Source organism: Saimiri boliviensis, chromosome X (genome assembly GCF_048565385.1).
Source record: "Saimiri boliviensis isolate mSaiBol1 chromosome X, mSaiBol1.pri, whole genome shotgun sequence".
Classification (NCBI taxonomy): Eukaryota; Metazoa; Chordata; class Mammalia; order Primates; family Cebidae; genus Saimiri; species Saimiri boliviensis.
The window spans coordinates 42092544-42115801 of record NC_133470.1 but is presented as its reverse complement, the minus strand read 5'-3'; the positions used below and the strand labels follow the sequence as shown (position 1 = coordinate 42115801).

Here is a 23258-nt window from a genome sequence, read left to right as displayed (position 1 = left end):
AGGCGTGGTGGTAAGGGAGTCTGGTGATGCAGTCCGTGGAGATCCTCCTCCAAAATCACAGAGCAGGACAGAGAAGGGCAGAAAATGGTATGGGACAGGAAGGAAGAAGAGTGGTAACAGAGAATAACCCTCAGACCAGGGAAGACATCAGTGCTCAGCCATGCTCACAACCTTGTCCTGAGTGGAGCAGGGCTCTGGAACTATTTATTTTACGGCAGTCCTCCAAGATAAGCAAGAAAATATAGAGGGCTGATGGAATACTGCCATCTGTGTGCTCTTTGTTGTTGCTTTTAATTTTCTGTGCTAGTAGTTTTCTTAACTCTGTTACCTTATCTAGAACTGTTCTTTAATATTTATCCTGATTCTCTCCTCCGCCTCCCACCACCGCTGAGAATAAACACAGGCAGAGAGACTGTAGACAGGTTGGTTAACCTTCTGGACCCAAGTTCTGTCTCTAACGATGTGGGGTATGGACCAGATGCCTGCAGCGTTCTTCCAATCCTACAATGAAACATAAATAATACATACATAAATTATCAGTCTTTGTTCCTAACACTGTTAGAGGGGGGAAAAGGAAAAAATGGGGAGGGAGAGATGAAAATAAATGATGCAGAAGGAGAAAGAAGAATAAGCAAGGGGAGCTGAAGTAATTGTTGTTGTTTGGAAACTGTAGGTTTTTATGGACTTTTAAACCCCTGATAGTACTTTTTGAAACTCTTCAGGGCATGTATGTAGGTGGTGGGGATGAGGGAGTGAGTGCCCAATAAGCAAATTCAAGCCATTGAATTTCAACTCTGCTTTTTCCAGGAATCCAAAACTTTTCCCCAAACAGTTAAACTTTCAAAATGGCAAGAGATCAGCTATGGTTTACTGAAGATTTTGTTTTCATTACTGATCATATCAGCCATTGGCCAAAGAAGCATGGTAGCCTTTACATTTCAGAGAATCTGGAGATGTTTATTTTTCAGCTAATAAAGTGAAACAGAACCAGTCCAGCAATTCCTCTCTAGGAGTCAAAAATAGAACAATTGGAGAATGGGGATTTAAGTATAATTATCTTAAATTCCTTTAAATCACTCTACTATTTACAGAACATCTTGAAGACACATCTAAGCTTGTTTGTATTACACTGCCAGAATATTACTGTTCTTTTCTATGATTCCCTGAGTTCCTTTAACATCCCACTGCCAGGGAAATTCTCTGGGCATTCATAAGGAGTCATCTTATATTTTTAACTCCCACTAGATTAGGTTAGAGGACACCTGCTGAGAGCCTCCAGAGTATCTGACACTTACCCAATCACACCATTCCTCTCACTGTATGACAATATTTTGTCCAACTAGTTGACATCTCCATCACACTGTGGGCTCCCTGAGGGTAGGACTGTTGCTGTCTTGCTCACCATTGTGCATAACACCTGGAACATAGCGTAAATGCTTAAATATTTTATGAATAAGTGGAATATAAGGATACTTTTGCCCTCTTTCCCAAAGTATAAGTCCTCCTGAGGTCAGGAATCCTGCTACTTGAAACAGGTTCCCTTTCCTCAAGTCATCAGTTCAAACCTATCAATAAAAAATGAGTGTTTTCGTATGACTAACACAGAGGTATTAGTCATTTGCTCACATATCTGTCTGTTTGTTCCACGAATATTTATGAAATACCTACTACATGCCAGGTTTATGCCAGGTACTGGAAATACAAGAGTGAGCAAAACCAGATAAGGTGTTTGCCCTCGTGGAGTATGTATAGAATTTTGTGGGAAACAGTTATTAACCAGATAATCACACAAATAAACAAAATATTACAATTGGAAATGCTAATTAAACTGTTAAACTGGCAAAATTTAGACAGCTAGATAATGTCAAGTGTTGGTATGGATGTGAGGAGTCAGGAATCCTTATGTTCTGCTGGTGGGAGTGTGAACTGGTACAGCTATTCTGGAAAGACCTAGAAGTATATAGTCAAAGTTACTGTTATTGATGCCCTATAGTCCAGCAATTCCCAAATAATTTGTTGTATGGGGCCATAAGGATATGAGTAGATGAGCAGATTCATATTCATTGCAATATAACCAGTGGTAGTGAAGAATTTGAAGCAAACTAACCTCTAACTAGAAGAGAGGATAGGTAAATGTAGTAGACGTACCCGATGGACATGCCCCAGTAACTGGAAACAAATGACTACATCAGAGGTCAGCAAACTATGGCCCATGGGCCAAATGTGGCCCACCTCTTGGTTTTGTTTTTTTGTTTCTAAATAATTTATAAATAAAGTTCTATTAGAAAGTGGCTATGTCTGTTTCTTTATGTATTGTCTATGGCTGTTTTCCTTTTTTACTTTTTGAGATGGAGTCTCGCTCTGTGGCCTAGGCTAGAGAGCAGTGGCACAATCTCAGCTCACTGCAACATCTGCCTTCCAGGTTCAAGCGATTCTCCTGCCTCAGCCTCTCGATTAGCTGGGACTACAGGCACATAGCACCATGCTTGGCTAATTTTTCATATTTTTAATAGAGACGGGGTTTAATAGAGACTGTGTTAGCCAGGATGGTCTCAATCTCTTGACCTTGTGATCCACCTGCCTCAGCCTCCCCAAAGTGATGGGATTACAGGCATGAGCCACCACGCCCAGACATCTATGGCTGTTTTCATGCTACAACAGCAGAGTTGGGTTGCAACAGAGACCACATGTCCTGCAAAGCCAAAAATGTTTACTATGTGATCCCTTACAAAAAAATGTTTGCTAATCTCTGGACTAGATACACAAGAAGAAACATGAACGGATCTTTAAAACAGTGCTGAGTTTTTAAAAAAGTGAAAAAACAGAATGATATATATCACCGGTTCTCAAACTTTGGCTGTACATTGAGATTACCTGGGAAAATTTAAGAACTATAATGCCTGGGTTCCATCATAGAGTCTGATTTTGGTATGAGCTACAAGTGAGACATTAGATTAAAATTATCCAGGGGATTGCAATGTGCAGCGAAGTTTCACAACACTTCAGATGTGTGTGTGTTGTAGGTGTGTTTGTGTGTGAACACACATGTTACAATATTTTGTTGACCACACACAAAACTTGAACATAAAACAACACAAATCTTGGGAGAACACTTACTGAGCCAAAAGATATATATTAAGCATATTAGAATGATTGCATATGGAAGGGAAGAATGGAAATGTCATATGAGTAATTATACATACATACATACTTGAATAACTATCAGAGAGGGGCTTTGCACAAACCAATGACATTAATATGCAATGAGCTGAGAAATATGATGAACTCAGCTCTTCATCTGAAGTCCTAAAAGAAATGTTAACCATTGCATCTGTCACAAATACATATATTTAAATGTATACTGGATATCTCCTCTTGGGTGTCTCAAAGACAAGTTTTATTTAATTAGTCCAAAATTGACCACAATGTATTTCCCCTCAAGTCTCTACCTGAAGAAGCACTTCTGGAATGGTAAGACTTTACAAATCTGCTCCTCCAGAAAAGGAATGAGAAAACTGGCCAAAAATGTCAAAACCAATTCTTTTAGAACTGTGGAAATTAACCCAAGGCTTTCAATGACTTGAGAATTGTTGATTTAAGAAAAGTGTTTGGGAGCAAGATGGTGGAGTGCAAGGTTCCACTGATCATCCCCCCTGCAAGGACACCAATTTAACAATTGTCTATAAAAAAAAAAAAAAAAAAAAAGCATCACACTACCCAACTTCAAGCTATGCTACAGGGCTACAGTTACCAAAACAGCATGGCATTGGTACAAGAACAGACACATAGATCAATGGAACAAAATAGAGAACCCAGAAATAAGACTGCACCCCTAAAACTACATGATCTCCAACAAATCTGACACAAATAAGCAATGGGGAAATGATTCGCTATTCAATAAATGGTGCTTGGGTAACTGGCTAGGCATATGTGCAAGACTGAAACTGGATCCCTTTTTAATATCATATACAAAAATTAACTCAAGATGGATTAAACACTTAAATGTAAAACCCAAAACTATCAAAAGTCTGGAAGACAACCTAGGCAATACCATTCAGGACATAGGTACAGGCAAATATTTCATGATGAAGACACCAAAAGCAACTGCAACAAAAGTTAAAATTGACAAATGGTACCTAACTAAACTAAAGAGCTTTTGCACAGCAAAAGGAACTATCAACAGAGTAAACAGACAACCCACAGAATGGGAGAAAATTTTTGCAAACTATGCATCTGAACAAAGGTCTAATACGTAGCATCTATAAGGAACTTAACAAATTCACAAGAAAAAACAACCCCATTAAAAAGTGGACAAATGACATGAACAGACACTTTTCAAAAGAAGACATACATGCGGCCAATGATCACATGAAAAAAAGCTCAACATTACTGGTCATTAGAGAAATGCAAATCAAAACCACAATGAGATACCATCTAACACCAGTCAGAATGGATATTATTAAAAAGTCAAAAAATAACAGATGCTGGTGAGGTTGCGGAGAAAAAAGAATGCTTATACACTGTTAGTGGGAGTATAAATTACTCAGCCATTGTGGAAGACAGTGTGGCAATTCCTCAAAGACCTAAAGACAGAGGTACCATTCAACCCAGCAATCCCACTACTGGGTATATACCCAAAGGAACATAAAGCATTCTATTATAAAGACACATGCACACATATGTTCACTGCAGCACTGTTTACAATAGCAAAGACATGGAATCAACCCAAATGGCCATCAATGATAGACTGGATGAAGAAAATGTGGTAGATATACACCATGGAATACTATCAGCCATATAAAAGAATGAGATGATGTCCTTTGCAGGGACATGGATAAAGCTGGAGGCAGTCATCCTTAGCAAACCAACACTGGATCAGAAAACCAAACACTACATGTTCTCAACTTTTATGTAGGAGCTAAATGATGAGAACACATGGGAATACAGAGAGGAACAACACACCCTGAAGTCGACTGGAGGGTGGAGAGTGGGAGGAGGGAGAGGATCAGGAAAAATAACTAATGGGTACTAGGCTTAATACTTGGGTGATGAAATAATCTGGACAACAAACCTGCACATGTATCCCAGAACTTTAAAAAAAGTTAAAAAATGACCCCATAAATGTGAACAATTAGTATCAATTAAAAACAAAATCAAACCCCAAAACATTGTTAGCCAAAAAAAGAACCCATTTACACAGAGAAAACACCCTCTTAAGAACTAAAAATCAGGTGAGCCCTCATAGTACCTGGTTTTGACTATGAATTGCTAATACCACCCCTACCTCACCAACCCCACGTATCTCCAGCAGCAGCAGGGTGGTACAGAGAGCACTTAGTACTCCCTAAGTACTAAGTAAAGGGGACTTTGTCTTTCACTTTAGGTACCAACTTGGCTACAGTTGGGTAGAGCACCGAGCTCCTGGAGTCTTTGATTCCAGGACTTGACCCTTGGATGGCATCTTTGGCCCTGCCATGGGCCAGAAGAGTACCCAATGCTCTGAATGGTGAGTTTCAGGCCGGGCAGCATTTACCACAATCTGACTTAGGAGCCCTTGAGTCTTAAGGGAAAATCGGCAGTAGTCTCGCAGAATTCCCTATGGTTTACAGTGGCTGTGGCTACAGTGTGAGGCTACTCTGCCTCTGAAAAGGGGAAGGAAGAGTAGCAAGAACTGTGTCTTGTGGTTTTAGTGCCAGCTCAGCCACAGTATTACAGAACACCAGATTGAATTTTAAGGTTTTTAATTCTACTCACTGACTCTGTGGCAGCACTTCTGGACCCACCCAGGGCTAGGGAGAACTTGGCAACCTGAAGGGAAGGACACAGGCCTGGCTGGCTTTGCCACCTGCTGATTACAGAGCCCCAGAGCCCTGAGAAAACATAGGAAATAGCCAGAAAGTGGTTACAGATCCAGTGTTCTGCTTGTTTTTGATTTGACCCAGCACAGTCATAACGGTGGTGGCCACAGGGGTACTCATATCACAACACCTCTAGTTCTAGGTGGGTCAGAACAGAGACTCTATTTTGCGGGGAGAACATAACAAAAGAGAGCAAGAACTTCTGCCTGGTAATCCAGAGAATTCTCCCAGATCCTGTCCAAGACTATCAAGGTGGTACCTCAACGAGACTGCAAGAACCATAGTGTTATGGGGCTGGAGTGCTCCCTAAAGCATAATGGCATAAAAACAGGCACATGGACCTATAGAACAGAATAGAGAACACAGAAACAGATCCACACAGTTAGAGTGAACTCATTTTTGACAAAGATGTCAAGAGCATACATAGGGAAAAGGCAGTCTTCTCTATAAATGGTGCTGAGAAACCTGGATATCCATATGCGCAAGAATGTAACTAGACCCTTATCTCTCATCATATATAAAAATCAAATCAAAATGGATTAATAAATCTAAGACCTCAAAATAAAACTCCTACATGAAAACATTGGGAAAATCTCCAGGATATTGAACTGGGCTAAAATTACTTAAGCAATACCCAACAAGTACAGGAAACCAAAGCAAAATGGACAAATGAGATTACATCATGTTCAAAAGCTCTCCAAAGCAAAGGACATGATCAACAAAGTAAAGAATGGGAGAAAATATTTGCAAACTACCCATCTGACTAGGGATTAATAACCTCAGAATACATAAGGAGCTCAAACAAATCTACAGGAAAAAAAAATCAAACAATCTGATCAAAACATGGGCAAAAGATTTTTATAGACATTTATTGAAAGAAGACATACAAATGGCAACAGGCATATATAAAGGTGCTCAGCATCATTGATGATCAGAGAAATGCAAATCAAAACTACAATGAGCTATCATCTCACCTTGGTTGATATGGTTTGGCTGTGTCTTCACCCAAATCTTATCTTGAATTGTAGCTCCCATAATCCATATGTGTTGTGGGAGAGACCTGGTGGGAGGTAATTGAATGATGGGGGTAGTTTTTCCTGTACTGTTCTCATGATAGTGAATAAGTCTCACAAGATGTGATGGTTTTATGAAGGGCAGTTCCCCTGCACATGCTCTCTGGCCTGTTGCCATGCAAGATGTGCCTTTGTTCCTCCTTTGTCTTCTGCCATGATTGTGAAGCCTCCCCATCCATGCTGAACTGTGAATCAATTAAACCTCTTTCCTTTATAAATTACCCAGTCTTGGGTAAGTCTTTATTAACAGCGTGAGAACAGACTAATAATACAGTACATTGCTACCAACAGTGAAGTGCTGCTATAAAGACACCTGAGGAAGTAAAAGTGACTTTGGAACTGGGTAACGGGCAGAGGTTGGAAAAGTTTGGTGGACACCAGAATGGTAAATAAACCAACAGCTTGCACCATGCAGCTGGAAAAGCTGCTGACACTCAATACCAGCCTGTGAAATCAGCCAGGAGGGGGCTATACTCTGCAAATCCACAGGGGAGGAGCTGCTCAAGGCCATGGTATTCCATCTCTTCCATCAGCATGCTCTGGAAGTGAGACATGGCATCAGAGGTTATTTTGGAACTTTAAGGTTTAAGGACTGCCCTATAAGATTTCAGACTTGCATGGCGCTTGTGGTCTCTTGTTTTGGCCAATTTCTCCCATTTGGGATGGGAGCATTTATCCAATGCTTGTACCTCCATGTTATCTAGGAAGTAACTAACTTGATTTAAATTGTACAGGCTCATAGGCAGAAGGGACTTATCTTGTCTCAGATGAGACTTTGGACTTGGACTTTAGAGTTAATGCTGGAATGAGTTGAGATGTTTGGGGGACTGTTGGGAAGGCATGATTGGTTTTGAAACGTGAGGACATGAGATTTGGAAGGGGCCAGGGGCAGAACGATATTGTTTGGCTATGTCTCCACCCAAATCTCACCTTGAATTGTAGCTCCCATAATCCCCATGTGTCATGGGAAGGACCCTGTGGGAGGTAATTGAATCATGGGGGCAGGTTTCTCCAATGCTGTTCTTGTGATAGTAAGTCTCATGAAATCTGATGGTTTTATAAAGGGCAGTTTCCTTGCACATGCTCTCTTGCCTGCCACCATGTAAGATATGCCTTTGCTCCACCTTTGCCTTCTGCCATGATTGTGAAGCCTCCCTAGCCATGCTGAACTGTGAGTCAATTAAACCTCTTTCCTTTATAAATTACTCATTCTTGGGTATGTCTTTATTAGTAGCATGAGAACAGACTAATACAATACACCAGTTAAAATGGCTGATATCCAAAAGACAGGCAAAAACAAATGCTGATGAGAAAGTAGACAAAAGGGAACCTTAGTACACCGTTGGTGGGAATGTAAATTGTACAACCAGTATAGAGAACAGTTTGAAGGTTCCTCAGAAACTAGAAATAGAGCTAACATATGGTCCAGATATCCCACTGCTGGGTATATACCCCAAAGAAAGGAAATCTGTATACTGAAGAAATAATCTGCACTCTCATGTTTGTTGCAGCACCATTCACAATAGCCAAGATTTGGAAGCAACCTAAGGGTCCATCACCAGATGAATGGATAGAAAAAAAATGTGATACATATACACAATGGAGTAGTAGTCAGCCATTAAAAAAATGAGATTTGGCCGGGTGCAGTGGCTCACACCTGTAATCTCAGCACTTTGGGAGGCCAAGGTTGGTAGATCGCCTGAGGTCAGGAGTTTGAGACCAGCCTGGCCAATCTAGTGAAACCCCATCTCTACTAAAAACACAAAAGTTAGCTGGGTGTGGTGGCACGTGCCTGTAATCCCAGCTACTTGGGAGGCTGAGGCAGGAGAATCACTTGAACCTGGGAGATGGAGGTTGCAGTGAGCCGAGATTGTGCCACTGCACTCCAGCCTGGGCAACAGAGCAAGATTCCATCTCAAAGAAAAGAATGAGATCTTGTCATTAGCAACAACATGGATGGAACTGGAGATCACTATATTAAGTGAAATAAGCCAGGCACAGAATGACAAATGTCACACATTTTCACCTATTTCTGGGATCTAAAAATTAAAACAATTGAACTTATGGACATAGAGAATAGAAGGATGGTTTATCAGAGGCTGGGAAGGACAGTGTGGCTGGTGGGTGGAAGATGTGATGGTTAATGGCTACAACAAAAATAGAATGAATAAGACCAAGGATTTGATAGCACGACAGGGTGACTATAGTCAATAATAACTTGATGGTACATTTAAAAATAACTAAAAGAATATAATTGGATTGTCTGTTACACAAAAGGATAAATACTTGAGGGGATGGATACCCCATTCTTCATGATGTGATTATTTCACATTTTATGTCTGTATCAAAACATCTCATGTACCCAGTAAGTATACATACCTAGTATGTACCCATAAAAATTGAAACTAAATTTTTTTAAAAAGAAAATTGGCCGAATCCCAGTAAGAGTGGTAAGCTCTGTGTTATTGGAACTTGCTTTATTTTCATCCCCATTGTTCCAGTTCTGCAGTAGTCTTTGAAAACGAGCACTCTCAAAATCATAGTAGTTGTGAAAACCAGCAATCTAGCAGCAACTGGAGGGGGCATGCCCAGGAAATACTTGAAGGCCCTAATTTGTCACCTCTGGCTAAAACTATTACTCTCTGAGAGTAGGAAGTTAAGGCTCAGGTAAAGTTGCAAACTGCTGAGGCATTAAAAGTATGCCCCAACACTCACTCAGAGCCCTTTGGCAAAATGTGGAAGATTTGTGATTCAAAGTATTTAAGAAAATCTCCATCGAACTTAGCTGACTGCTAAGATAAATGAGCAGAAACTTTAGTCACAGTACACAACAAAGAATACAGACTTTATAGAATTGATCCAGGAGAGTCATTAAGCCAACAGTGAAAACAACAACACACTTTGAGGAGAGAAGGATCTGACTGCAAGAGATTCAATATTATAATATTTAAAATGTTCAGGTTTCAATGAAAAATCATGAGACATACAAAAAAAGCAGGCCGGGCCAACCTGGTCAACATAGTGAAACCCCGTCTCTACTAAAAATACAAAAAATTAGCTGGGCATGGTGGCGCGTGCCTATAATCCCAGCTACTCAGGAGGCTGAGGCAGGAGAATTGCCTGAACCCAGGAGGCGGAGGTTGCGGTGAGCCGAGATCGCGTCATTGCTCTCCAGCCTGCGTTAACAACAGTGAAACTCCGTCTCAAAAAAAAAAAAAAAAAAAAGCAGGAATACATGAGAATGCATGAAAATGATATTTAATAAAATACAGGATATGAATAAAAGGAACAGAAATTATAACAAAAGAACCAAACAGAAATTCTACAGTGTATATATATATATGATATTGCTTCCATTATTATATATAATATATTATATAAATTAATATGCATTATTATATATTATATAATAGACAATATATATTAATATAGAACATATTAAATATTAATATATATTGTCTATTATATAAAATACAACTGATTTCTATATGACAACTAATTTTCACTCTCATTATATAATATATATTCATATATTACATAATATATGAATATATATTATATATTTATGTATGTTATATATAATATATTAATATATAACATATTTATATATATTACTTATATATTATATTATATATGTTATATTATATAATAATAATTATATACAATATAATAAAATGGTAGCTAAAGGAGGTCTGAAGTGGCCATATCAATATCCAACAAAGTAGACTTTAAGACAAAAATTTTTCTAGTGACAAAGGAGGACAATTTTTAGAGCACTCTCAGTAACTTCATTTGAATTAGAAAGCATTGTTCAGAGAAAATATACAAGGTTAAAATGACCTCAAACAATGTTAGTATTGACCAATCAAAAAAATAAAAAAAGAAGACAAATTTAGTCATTATTTATGTGATTCATTGCAAGTGTAAGACATATTTATGAACAAATCTATTTTTGCTTTTATAACTATTGTTAATTAACACATAATAATAGTACATATTTATGGGGTAAAGTATGACATTTTAATACATGTATACAATAGGAAATAATCAAATCAGAGTAACTAGCATACTCATCACCTCAAACACCTATTATTTCTTTGTGTTGGGAACATTTAAAATCCACTCTTCTAGCTGTTTGAAAACATACAATAAATTGTTCATTATAGTCACCCTATATTGCTATAGAACCCTAGGACTTATTCCTCTTATCTAGTTCAAATTCTGTATCCATTGACCAACCTTTGGCTATCCCTTCCCTAATCCACCACATTTTCCTGCCTCTAGTAACCACTACAGTACTCTCTACTTTTATGAAATCAATATTTTTAGCTTCCACATATGAGTGAGAACATGTGATATTTATCTTTCTGTGCCTGGTTTATTTTACTTAACATAATGTCCTGTAAGCTCATGCATGTTGCCACAAATTACAGAATTTTGTTCTTTTATATGGCTAAACATTTTATTGGGTATATATGCCACATTTTTCTTCATCCATTTATCTGTTGATGGACACACAGGTTGTTCCATATCTTGGCTACTATGAATAGTATTAAAATAAACATGGGAGTGTAGATATCTTTTTGACATACGAATTTCCCTTCCCTTGGATATATACCCAAAAGTGGCATTGCTGGATCATAGGGTAGTTTTGTTTTCAGTTTTTTAATAGACTTCCATACTGATTTCTATATGACTGCACTAATTTTCACTCTCATTAACACCGTATAAGCATTCCCCCTTCTCCACATCTTCACCAGCATTTGTTATTTTTTTGCCTTTTTAACAACAGCCATTCTAACTGGGATAAGATGGTATCTCATTTTGGTTTTGATTTGTATTTCCCTGATGATTAGTGGTGCTGAGCATTTTTTCATATACCTGTTGGCCATCGGTATAAAGAAGGACATTTTATAAAGATAAAAGTGTGAGTATATCAGAAAGACATAACAATCATAAACATGCATAGGACTAACAACTGAGCTCAAAATACACTAAGCAAAAATTAACATAATTGGAGGGAGAAATAGATATTTTTTTTTTTTTTTGAGATGGAATCTCACTCTGTCACTCAGGCTGGAGTGCAGTGGCACAATCTTGGGTCACTGCAACCTTTGCCTCCCAAGTTTAGTAGAGACAGGGTTTCACCACGTTGGCCAGGCTGGTCTGTAACTCCTGAACTCAAGTGATCCACCTGCCTTGGCCTCCCAAAGTTCTGGGATTATAGGCAAGAGTCATTGTGCCTGGCCAGAAACAGACAATTTAAAAGTAATAGTTGAGACTCCAATACCACACTTTCCATAAAGGACAGAATAACTAGACAGAAGATCAACAAGGAAATAGAAAACTTGAAGAACACCATAAACCAACCAGACCTGACAAATATTCATAGAATGTCCTTCTTATCTTAGCCTGTTTGGGCTACTATAAGAAAATACTTCAATACTTTGGGTAATTTAGAAACAGTAAAAATTTATTGCTCACAATTTTGGAAGCTTAAAAGTCAAAGATCAAGGTGCTGGCAGATTTGGTGTTAGGTGAGAGCCTGCTGCCCCTAGATGGTGCCTTCTAGATGCATCTTCACGTAGTCAAAGTGGTAAACGGGCTACCTCAAGCTCCTTTTATAAGGGCACTAATCCCATTCATAAGAGCTCTGCCTTCATGATCAAATCACCTCCCAAAGGACGTACATCTTAATACTATCACATTGGGTATTAAGTTTTAACATAGTAATTTTGGGAGAACACAAAGCTTTAGACCATAGCATTCTTCTCCTGGTACCCCACCATTTTTGTACTTCTCACATGCAAAATACATTCATTTCATTAGCCCCAAAGTCCACATCTTCACCAGCATTTGTTATTTTTTGTTTTTTTGATAGTTGTCATTCTAACTGGGATGAGATGACATCTTTCCAGCATCAACTCAAAAGCTTGAAGTCCAAAGTCTCATCTAAATATGATCTAAATCTGAAATGAATGAGACTTAAGGTGGGACATATTCCTGAGGCAAATGCCCCTCCAACTTTGAGCCTGTGAAATCAAACAAGTTACGTGTTTCCAAAATATAATGATGGGACAGGCATAAAATAGATATTCCTATTCTAAGAGAGAAATAGGAAAGAAGAAAAGAGTAACAGATCCCAAATAAGTCTAAAATACAACAGGAAAAATGCATTAAATCTTAAGGCTTGTGAATAATTTTCTTTGACTCCATGTTCTGCTTTCCAGACACAGTGAGGTAAGGGTTGGGCTTCCAAGGCTCCAGTTGGCCCCACCTACCTCGCTTTGCTGGGCACAGCCCTCAGAGAAGCTCTTATAGATTGAAGTTGGTTGCCTGCAGCTCTCCCAGACTGGAGTTGCACACTGGTAGCTTTATAGTTCTGGAGTCTCAGTGGCAGTCCCTCCCCCATGGGTCCACTGGATATTGCCTAATGCGGGCTCTTTGTGGTAACTCTGACTCCACGGTTTTGCTGGGCATTGTCCTAGCGAAGATGCTGTGTGGCCCTGCTACCATGGCAGTTTTCTGTCTGGGCCCTGAAGCTCTCTGGGGCATCCTTTCTAATCTAGGTGGAGGTAGGCATGCCTCCATAGCTCATGTACTCTGTATATCCCTGGAGATGACACTGTGTAGGTGCTACCATGGTTTTCTGCCTGTGCCTTCCAGAGGAGTGCCTTGAGCTTCACCTGGGCCCACTTGCACCACAGCAGGGGTAGCTGAGGAGCACTATGGCAGAATTGGGGGAGCAAAGCCTGGAAATAATTCTGCCCCCAAGACCCTAGCATTCTGGGTCTGTGGTGGGTGGAGCAGCCCTGAAGTTCTCTGAAATGCCTTCAGAAATACTCTTTCACTGTCTTGATGAATAGCATATGGCTTTTTTCTATCTATACCAATCTCCCTATAAAATGGTTGCTTGACCACACTCTTGGTGGTCTCTCCTGAACATGCTTTTTTATTCTTTACAACTTGGCCAAGCTGAGAATTTTCCAAATCTTTCAGTTCTGCTTCCTTTTTGATTATAAGTTCTGTCTTTAATCTCTTTTCTCACATTTTACTATAAGTAGTCAAGAGAAGCCATGCTGTACCCTCAGCACTTTGCTTAGATATTTCTTCCACCAAATATCCTATTTCATCACTTAGAAGTTCTTCCTTCCACAAGACACTAGGACACAGACATAATTCAGCCAAGTTATTTGCCGCTTTATAACAATAATTGCCTTTCCTTCAGTTTCAATAACATGTTGCTCATTTCTGTCTAAGCATTCATCAGAATAGCACTTACTGTTCATATTTCTACTAACATTCTGTCCATGATCTCTTAGGTAATCTCTAAGAAGACTTGAGGCTTTCTCTACAGCTCTCTATTTCTTTTGAGCCCCCACCAGAATTACCATTTATGGTCCATTCATGGCAACAGAAGTTTGTTTTTTTTTTTTTTTTTTTTGCAGCATGTACTGCCAATCTTGTCCAGCCTCTACCCGTTACCCAGTTTCAAAGCCACTACCACATTTTTAGGTATTTGTTACAGTAGCACCCTATCTCAATATCAATTTCTTAGTCCATTAAGATTGCTAAAACAAGATTGGGTATTTCAGACTGGGTAATTTAGAAACAAGAAAAATTTATCATTCACAGTTCTGGAGGCTTAGAAGTGCAAGATCAAGGTGCTGGTAGATCTGTTATCTGGTAAGGGCTCATTACTCATGTTCTCACATGGAGCAAGAGGCAAATAAGCTCTCTCAAGTTTCTTTTTTTTTGTTATTATACTTTAAGTTCTGGGGTACATGTGCAGAACATGCAGGTTTGTGACACAGGTATACATATGCCATGGCGGTTTGCTGCACCCAGCAACCCATCATCTACATTAGGTATTTCTCCTAATGCTTTCTCTCCCCTAATTCCTTACCCCCCAACAAGCCCCGGTGTGTGATGTTCCCCTCCCTGTGTCCATGTATTTTCCTTTTTCAACTCCCACTTACGAGTGAGAACATGTGGCGTTTGGTTTTCTGTTCTTGTATTAGTTTGCTGAGAATGATGGTTTCCCGTTTCATCCATGTCCCTGCAAAGGACATGAACTCATCCTTTTTTATGGCTGCATAGTATTCCATGGTATATATATGCCACATTTTGTTTATCCAGTCTATCATTGATGGGCATTTGGGTTGGTTCCAAGTCTTTGCTATTGTGAATAGAGCCACAATAAACATATGTGTGCAGGTATCTTTATAATAGAATGATTCATAATCCTTTAGGTATATACCCAGTAATGAGATTGCTAGGTGGAATGGTATTTCTGGTTCTAGATCTTTGAGGAATTGCTACACTGTCTTCCACAATGTTTGAACTAATGTATACTCCCACCAACAAGTTTCTTTTATAAGACCACTAATCCCATTCATGAAAGCTCTGCTCTCATGACCTAATCATCTCCCAAAGGTCCGACCTCTTAACACTATCACATTGGGTATTAAGTTTCAACATATGCGTTTTGAGGAAACACAAAGCTTCAGACCATATAACACTACCTGACAACAGAAGAATATGAATATATTTTTTTTCAAATTCAATGGCACATTCTCCAGGAGAGACCACTGTTAAACCATCAAACAAGCCTCAATAAATTTAGAAGGAATAAAATGACTCAAAGTATGTTCTACAACCTCAGTGTTATGAAATTTAAAATGCATAACAGAAGGAAATTTGGAAAATTCACAAACTTGTGGCAATTAAACAACACACTTCCAAATAACCAGCGGGTCACAAAAGGAATTATGACGAAAACTGAAAAATACTTTGAAATGAATGAAAAACAAAAATACAACATATAACAGTTTTGTTATGTTGTTAAGCTATGCTTAGAAAGAAATTTCTGATTGTAAACACCTATACTAAAAAAGAAAAAAAGATGCCAGGTGTGGTGGCTCATGCCTGTAATCCCAGCACTTTGGGAGGCCGAGGTGGGTGGGTCACTTGAGGCCAGGATTTCAAGATCAGCCTGGCCAACATGGCGAAACCCCGTCTCTACTAAAAATACAAAAATTAGTTGGGCGTGGTGGCACGCACCTGAAATCCCAGCTACTCAGGAGGCCGAGAAACGAGAATTGCTTGAAGCTGGGAGACAGAGGTTGCAGTGAGCAAGATCAGGACACTGCACTCCAGCCTGGGTGACAGAGCAAGACTCTGTCTCAAAAAAAAAAAAAAAAAAAAAGAAGAAGAAGAAAGACCTCAAGTGAGTAACCTAAACTTCTACTGTATTAAACTAGAAAAAGAGTTAACCCAAAGCAGGAAGAATAAAGGAAATGATAAAGATTAGATCAGAAATAAATGAAATAGAGAATAGAAAAACAGTAAGAATATTAATAAAGCTAAGGTTGGTTCTTTCAAACATCAACAAAATGGACAAACCTTTAGCTAGAAAATACTCAAATTACTAAAATCAGGAAAGAAAGGGAATATTACACCAACCTTATACAAATGAAAAAGAATTAAAAGTTAATACTATGAAAAACTGTAAACAAATACGATAGCACAGATGAAATAGATGCATTCCTAGAAATACACAAACCACCGATCCTGACTCAAGAAGAAATCTAAAATTTTAATGGACTTATAAAAGGAAAAAAGATTAAACTGATAATTTAAAAAATTCTTACAAAGCAAAGCTGGCCCAGATGGCTTCACTGCTGGATTCTACCAGACATTTAAAAAAGATTTAATACAAATTGTACACAAACTCTTTCAAAAAACAGAAGAGGAGAGAACATTTTAAAACTCATTATATAAAGCCAGTATTAATCTGCTAGCAAAACTAAACAAAAAAAATCACGCGAACATAAAGCTACATATCAATATCTTTTGTGATCATGAATGCAAACATCCCTAACAAATTACAAGCAAGTTGAAACTGACAATATATTTAAAAGTGTATATACCACAACCAAGTGAAATTGATTTCAGGGATGCAAGATTGGTGCTGGAAAACTGGATATCCACATGCAAAATAATAAGTTTGGACCTCTTTCTCATACTATATACAAACATTAACTCAAAATGCATCATAGACCTAAATATAAGACTTAACACTATAAAACTCTTAGACCTTGGATTTGGCAATTGGAGTCTTGGCTCTAACATTAAAAGCATAAGCAGTCATGGAAAAAAAATAAGTACATTGGACTTCATAAAAATTAAAAACATTTGTTCTTCAAAGGACACCATCAACAAAGTAAAAGGACAATCCACAGATACATAAATCTGTTAAGTGATTTGTATCTAGAATAAAGAACTTCTGCAACTAAACAATAAAAAGACAACCCAATTTTAAATGATGAGCAAAGTATTTGAATAGACATTTCTCCAGAGAAGATATACAAATGTCTAATAAACCCATGAAAAGATGTTCAATATCATTGGTCATTAGGGAATTGCAAATTAAAAATACAGTAAGATACCACTTCATACCCACAATAATGGCTGTAATTAAAAAGTCAGACAACACAAGTGTTGATGTAGAGAAACTGGAACCCTCAGCCAATTTGGAAAACAGTTAGTTTCTCAAAATGTTAAACACAGAGTTACCATATAGCTCAGCAATTCCACTCCCAGGTATATATACCCAAGAGAAATGAAAACATACTTCCACACAAAAATTTGCACATGAATGTTTCCAGCAAGATTATTCATAATGGATAAAACGTGGAAATAATCAAAATGTCCATCAACTGATGGATAAACAAAACATGGCATATTAATTCTATGGAATATTATTCAGCTATAAAAAAGAACAGAGTATTGATACATGGTATAGTATGGGTGAATATTGAGAAAATTATGATAAATAAGCCAGGCACAAAAGATCACATATTGCAGGGGTCTCCAACCTCTGGGCCACAGACCAGTACCAGTTCGTGGCCTGTGAGGAACCAGGCTACACAGCAGGAGGTGATTGGTGGGCAAGCACACAAAGCTTCATCTGTATTTACAGCTGCTCCCCATCACTTGCATAACCACCTCCTGTCAGATCAGCAGTGGCATTAGATTTTCATAGGGGCATGAATCCTATTGTGAACTGTGCATGCACACTAGGTTGTACACTCCTTATGAGAATCTAATGCCTGATGATCTGTCACTGCCTTCCATCACCCCCAGATGGGACCGTTTAGTTGCAGGAAAGCAAGCGAGGGCCCACTGATTCACATTATAGTGAGTTGTATAATTATTTCATTATATATTACCATGTAATAATAGTAGAAATAAAGTATACAATAAATGTAATGCAGTTGAATCATCCTGAAACCATTCCCTCCCTTATGGTTCATAGAAAAACTGGCTTTCATGAAACTGGTCCCTGGTGCCAAAAACGGTGGGGACCACTGACATATTGTACGATTCCATTCATATGAAATGCCAGAATAGGCAAATCATTAGATAGAAAGTAGATTAGTTTTTGCCAGAGGCTGAGGAAGAAAGCACAATGTTGAGTGATTGCTAATGGACATGGGGTTTCTTTTTCAGGTGATGAAAATGTTATCAAATAAGATAGCGGTGATGGTTTTCTATGTCTATCAATATGCTCAAACAAGTGAAATATTGAACTGTATACTTTAAGGGGTAAATTGTATGGTATGCAAATTATATCTTACTAAAGACACCATTAAAAAAACGTATGCCCAGCTAAGTACAGTGGCTCATGCCTGTATTCCTAGCACTTTGGGAGGCTAAGGTGGGTGGATTGCAAGGTCAGGAGATAGAGACCATCCTGCCTAACATGGTGAAACCCCATGTCTACTAAAAAAAAAAAATTAGCCAGGTATGGCCTGTAATCCCAGCTACTCGAGAGGCTGAGGCAGGGGAATCCCTTGAACCCGAGAGGCAGAGGCTGCAGTGAGGCAAGATCATGCCATTGCACTCCAGCCTGGGTGATAGTGTGAGACTCCGTCTCAAACAAAAACAAAAACAAAAACAAAAAAACCTATGTCCATATTCCCAAATTCCTTATTCTAGTGAATGCCAGAAAGATTCATCCATTTATACAAGCCAGTAATCTTCTTTGACAGATCTTGTACCTACTCCCTTTTTAGTCTACCATCAATTCCTACCAATCTCTTCTACATATGCCTGTCCAGACCTTTGTTTTTCTACCACCATCCAAGCCCAAGTCACCATTATTTCTTGCCTGAAATATCCAATAGTCAATTAACTAGTCATCCTGCATCTAATCCTACCTGTTCCCCTATTCATTCTTCACCTAACGGCCAGAGTAATCATTTCAAAATGAAAAAACAAAAATTTATTAAATTAAAACTTACATAGAAGTGTATACATTCTTAGCATCTAGTTTTGTGAATTACTACAAAGTGAATATGCCCATGAAAACACCACCCAGATTAGGAAATAAAACAGTACCAACATCCCAGGGGCACCCCCACCTTATGTTCCTTTTCATTTAGCACTACTTCTTCTCTCAATAACCTTTCTACCATCATATATTGGTTTCATCTAGTTCTGAAGTGTAGGCAAAGGGGGTCATAGAAAGAGTACTCTTTTCTATCTGGATTTTTCCATTTGATATTATGTTTGGGAGATTCATCCAGTTATTGTGTTTAGGAGCAGATCATTAATTTTTGTTGTTGTATTTCATTTTTTGGATTTAATATAATTTATCCATTCTACAGTTGGTAGACTGCTGTTGGTGTAATAGTCCAGTTCTGGGTTGCGGCTGTTATGAACATACTTGTATAAATATTTTGGGATTCATAAGTATGCATCTCTGTTGGGTATATACATTGAAGTGAAATTGCTGGGTCATAGGTAATGTGCGTGTTTGGTATTAGTAGATGCTTTCAAGTAGTTTTCCAATGTGGTTGTACAAATCTACACTTCCACCAGCAGAGTATGAGAGTCCCAGTTGCTTCATATTCTCACCAGCACTTAGTATTGTCAGTCTTTTAAAATTTGGCCATTTTGATGGGTATATAATGGTATCTTATTGTCATTTCCTCAATGAAAAATAAGGTTAATACTATTTTAGATAATTAATGGACATTTGATTATATTCTGTGGGATTCCTACTCAAATATTTTGCTCATTTTCCACTGTGGTACCTGAATTTTCCTTATAATATTCTAGATCTGTGTCTTGTGGCTTACCCATTCACTCTCTTATTGCTGTCCTTTATTAACATAAATTCTTAAAATAGACCAATTTATTGATCAATATGGTCCAATTTATTGATCTTCTCCTTTGTGGTTGGCACTTTTAGTGTCTTACAGTATTTAGAAATCTTTTCCAAGGTAATGAAGCTTTTCTCCTACACTATCTTCTAGAAGTTTTATTGTTTTATCTTTTACACCAAGGTCCACAATTTATCTGAAATTAATTTTTGGTTATGGTATAAAGTAGAGGTTAAGATTCATTTTTCTTTCCATGTGATTTTCCAATTGACCCAAAACCATTTATTGATAAGAATATCTTTTGCCTACCAAAATGAAAATTTAATTATGCTGGATTGGAGAGGAGAATAAGACTCTCAGCTTGGGATTCAAAATTATTTCTTATGGGATATTTAAACCTGAAACCAAGGATTTATGGCTCAACTCCACCAGAAAGCCCCTGTTACCTAGAACTGGTAAGGAGCCCTCCAATCTGGAAGGAGAACAGAGAAGTAATCTTGAAGTTGTAATTTTTACCATACTCAATGGCATAAACTACCTGAATAGTTACAAATGAACTTCTGTTGATGGTTATACCCCTAAATCTCCCCAAAACTGAAAACAATTATGTCTACCCCTAGACAAATGAGTATTTGCTGGGCAAATGACCCTCTGAGGAGAAAGGTGCTGACAATCCTTTGGGTACAAAATGCTCTGATCTTCTTGCTTTATAGGGATGTAAGTAAACTGTTTTGTCTTTTTCTCATTTCAGTATTGCAAAGATATAGAGAATTAACTTTTAATTTACATAGGACTTTGGATTTTTCCCACTGCCAATCAGATTTCTGGGCAAGAGCTCTTCATGAATTTTCTGACAGCTACATGGATCATATTCTTCCTGATATCTGATCCCTGATCCTCATGGGTGCCTGGAAATCTGAAACATCATACAGCTGGCCTCTTACTCATTCTCCCTACACCACTGAGCTTCAGTGTTGGCCCTTCCCTAGGCTTAACCTCTCCTCCTATGTTTGCTGACAGCCTCTTTGAAAAATTCTTGTAACATACAGATACTGTCCAAGCTTTTGAGCAAGTCCACTCCCCTTGATATCAACTGTTCTGTTGATTATCCCCAGCCTACTCCCTTACCACACCCTTCTTTGCTATTCATACTTGGTATAGTTTCTAGCACTCATCATGCTGATTCATGCCTCTGTACTTTTAGATGTAATGTTTTCCCTGCCTAGACCACCTTCATTTCCACGCTGGAGGTGAAATTTTGAAACCTTCAAAAAGCCAGGAAGCTTTTCTATGTCTCAGGTAGGCGAAATGCCTCATACCTACATCTGTAACCACATATACCACATGATATCAGAGAGTGTGTTTACGTGTCCATTTCTCTTACGTTGGTTCTATATCTTATCTTTGATCTCCCAACATCAAACACAAGGCCTGACACATTATGGTTGTTTAATCAATTCATGTTGAATGCACCTGAACTGCAATTGTACAAGGAAAAAATTAACTTGCTCAGAAACTCTTGCATTTGGAGCTGAGGACCAACTGGGTTGAAGTATTATACATACTACTGAGGCTGCTTGCCTTGGTGGGGGTCAGCCTGGACAACCATTCAGTCTATAGTCACAGAGGAGACTGAAACCTCAAAAGTTTGCAATTTGTATACAGACTCTCAGCTTATAGAATCAAAACTACTTTTGTCACACATTTGTTTCGAAAATTAAATAAATAAATTTAAAAAGGCAACTGAATGTCCTCCATCTCATGTTTTCTTAAGCCAGCAGCAGACTGTATGACACATCCTTCAAATAACTGCGGTGTTCTGAGGAAGTGTTTTAAAAAACACAGCCCAGCCAACAAGAGCACTCAGGGATCTTGCTGTTTATTTTTGAGCATTAAAATAAGTTAAAATTGCAGTGGTTGCTGAGTGTAGACTCATACCATACTAGCTCATTAGCCCTTTTAAAATATCCTGCATTGGAAAAAGCTTTTATGCTAGAACCCATTAAAATTTTGAAACTCTTACATGGTTTTTAAAACCTTATGCTCAAATAATTTAGTTGGTGCTTACATTTTAAAAATCGGTGAATAATAAATAAAAAATAGTATAATGATAGCTTAGGTCAATTATTATTCTTACTGCAGTTGGTAACTTACAATACTTAAGTAATTACCTAATATACCAGCTAGAATCCAGAAAGATGCAGAGTTTTGACTGTATTTTTTCCCCATTTGCTCCCCAATTATATATACTTCATGCCCCTCTTTGCTCTGCTATGTGTTCCAGGGGGCCCTATGGACTGCATTACCCAAGACTCCTTTTCCATCTGACTTCTGGTTGTGCTATGCTTATAGAGATATTCATAAGGGATTAAAGAGTGGTAGAAAAGAGGTTGGGGTATTTCTGTACCTGCTTTTTCCATACACCAGGGCAACATTTCTGGCATGGCTGTGTTTCTGCATGACTGTAGCTCCTCTGCCCCCTCCACAGCTCCAGGTCTTCTCCTGTTGGGAGTGATGATGGTTTTCCACTGAGAACAGTCTCTGAGTGCCTCAACATCCTTTGTTGGTTTTCTTAATCAAGCCCACACCCCTGTAATTAGTCCCTTCATTAATGTATTTTATTGGATTCATCTTGTTGAATCCTGCTACTTGCCAGGATTCCAACTGACACAAACTAAATTTAATGTATTTGTAAAGACCACTTCATATCAAAATTGAGGTAAAGTTCTCCTATCCCCCATGGTGAGCATTGAATTAAAAGAGAAAATAGCAGAACTCATTAACAGAGATTTATAATTCACCAAGCAGTTACCAGTGAAGCTTAAGTATAGGAAATACCATTTTGAAGGCATCTTAAGACCTTCACTGCACTATGAGAGATCCATGAATCTAAAGGGGCAAAAGTGTCAAAGTTTTAAATCAAGGGATGCATTCACAAGAAGAAAATCCCCACATTAACAAGGCAAAAGGCAAATAAATGACACCCAGTCTTTACATAAAGTATAGAGACTTGATACTATCACTTGGTTGGACTGCAATAACTATTCTCTTCTCTCTCCATTATTGATGCAACAAAATTCTTGTAGCACTGTTCCTTTGAAGAGCCACACACTTGTTATAGGACTAAGCATTGTAACTATCCCTATCCCATTAGG

General features: G+C 38.3%; 1 long non-coding RNA gene across 2 annotated transcripts; it reads right to left on the bottom strand.

Moving 5' to 3' along the window:
* Positions 1–229: 229 nt before the first annotated feature.
* LOC141582852 (uncharacterized) lies at positions 230–22672 on the bottom strand. 2 transcript variants are annotated; one of them, XR_012515760.1, is made up of 3 exons: positions 22511–22672; positions 1296–1417; positions 230–501 (listed from the first exon to the last, which is right to left on the bottom strand). It is a non-coding gene; the product is annotated as an uncharacterized LOC141582852 (long non-coding RNA). The 2 variants fall into 2 exon arrangements; XR_012515761.1 differs by lacking the exon at positions 22511–22672 and adding an exon at positions 6833–6891.
* Between the last annotated feature and the right edge of the window lie 586 nt (positions 22673–23258).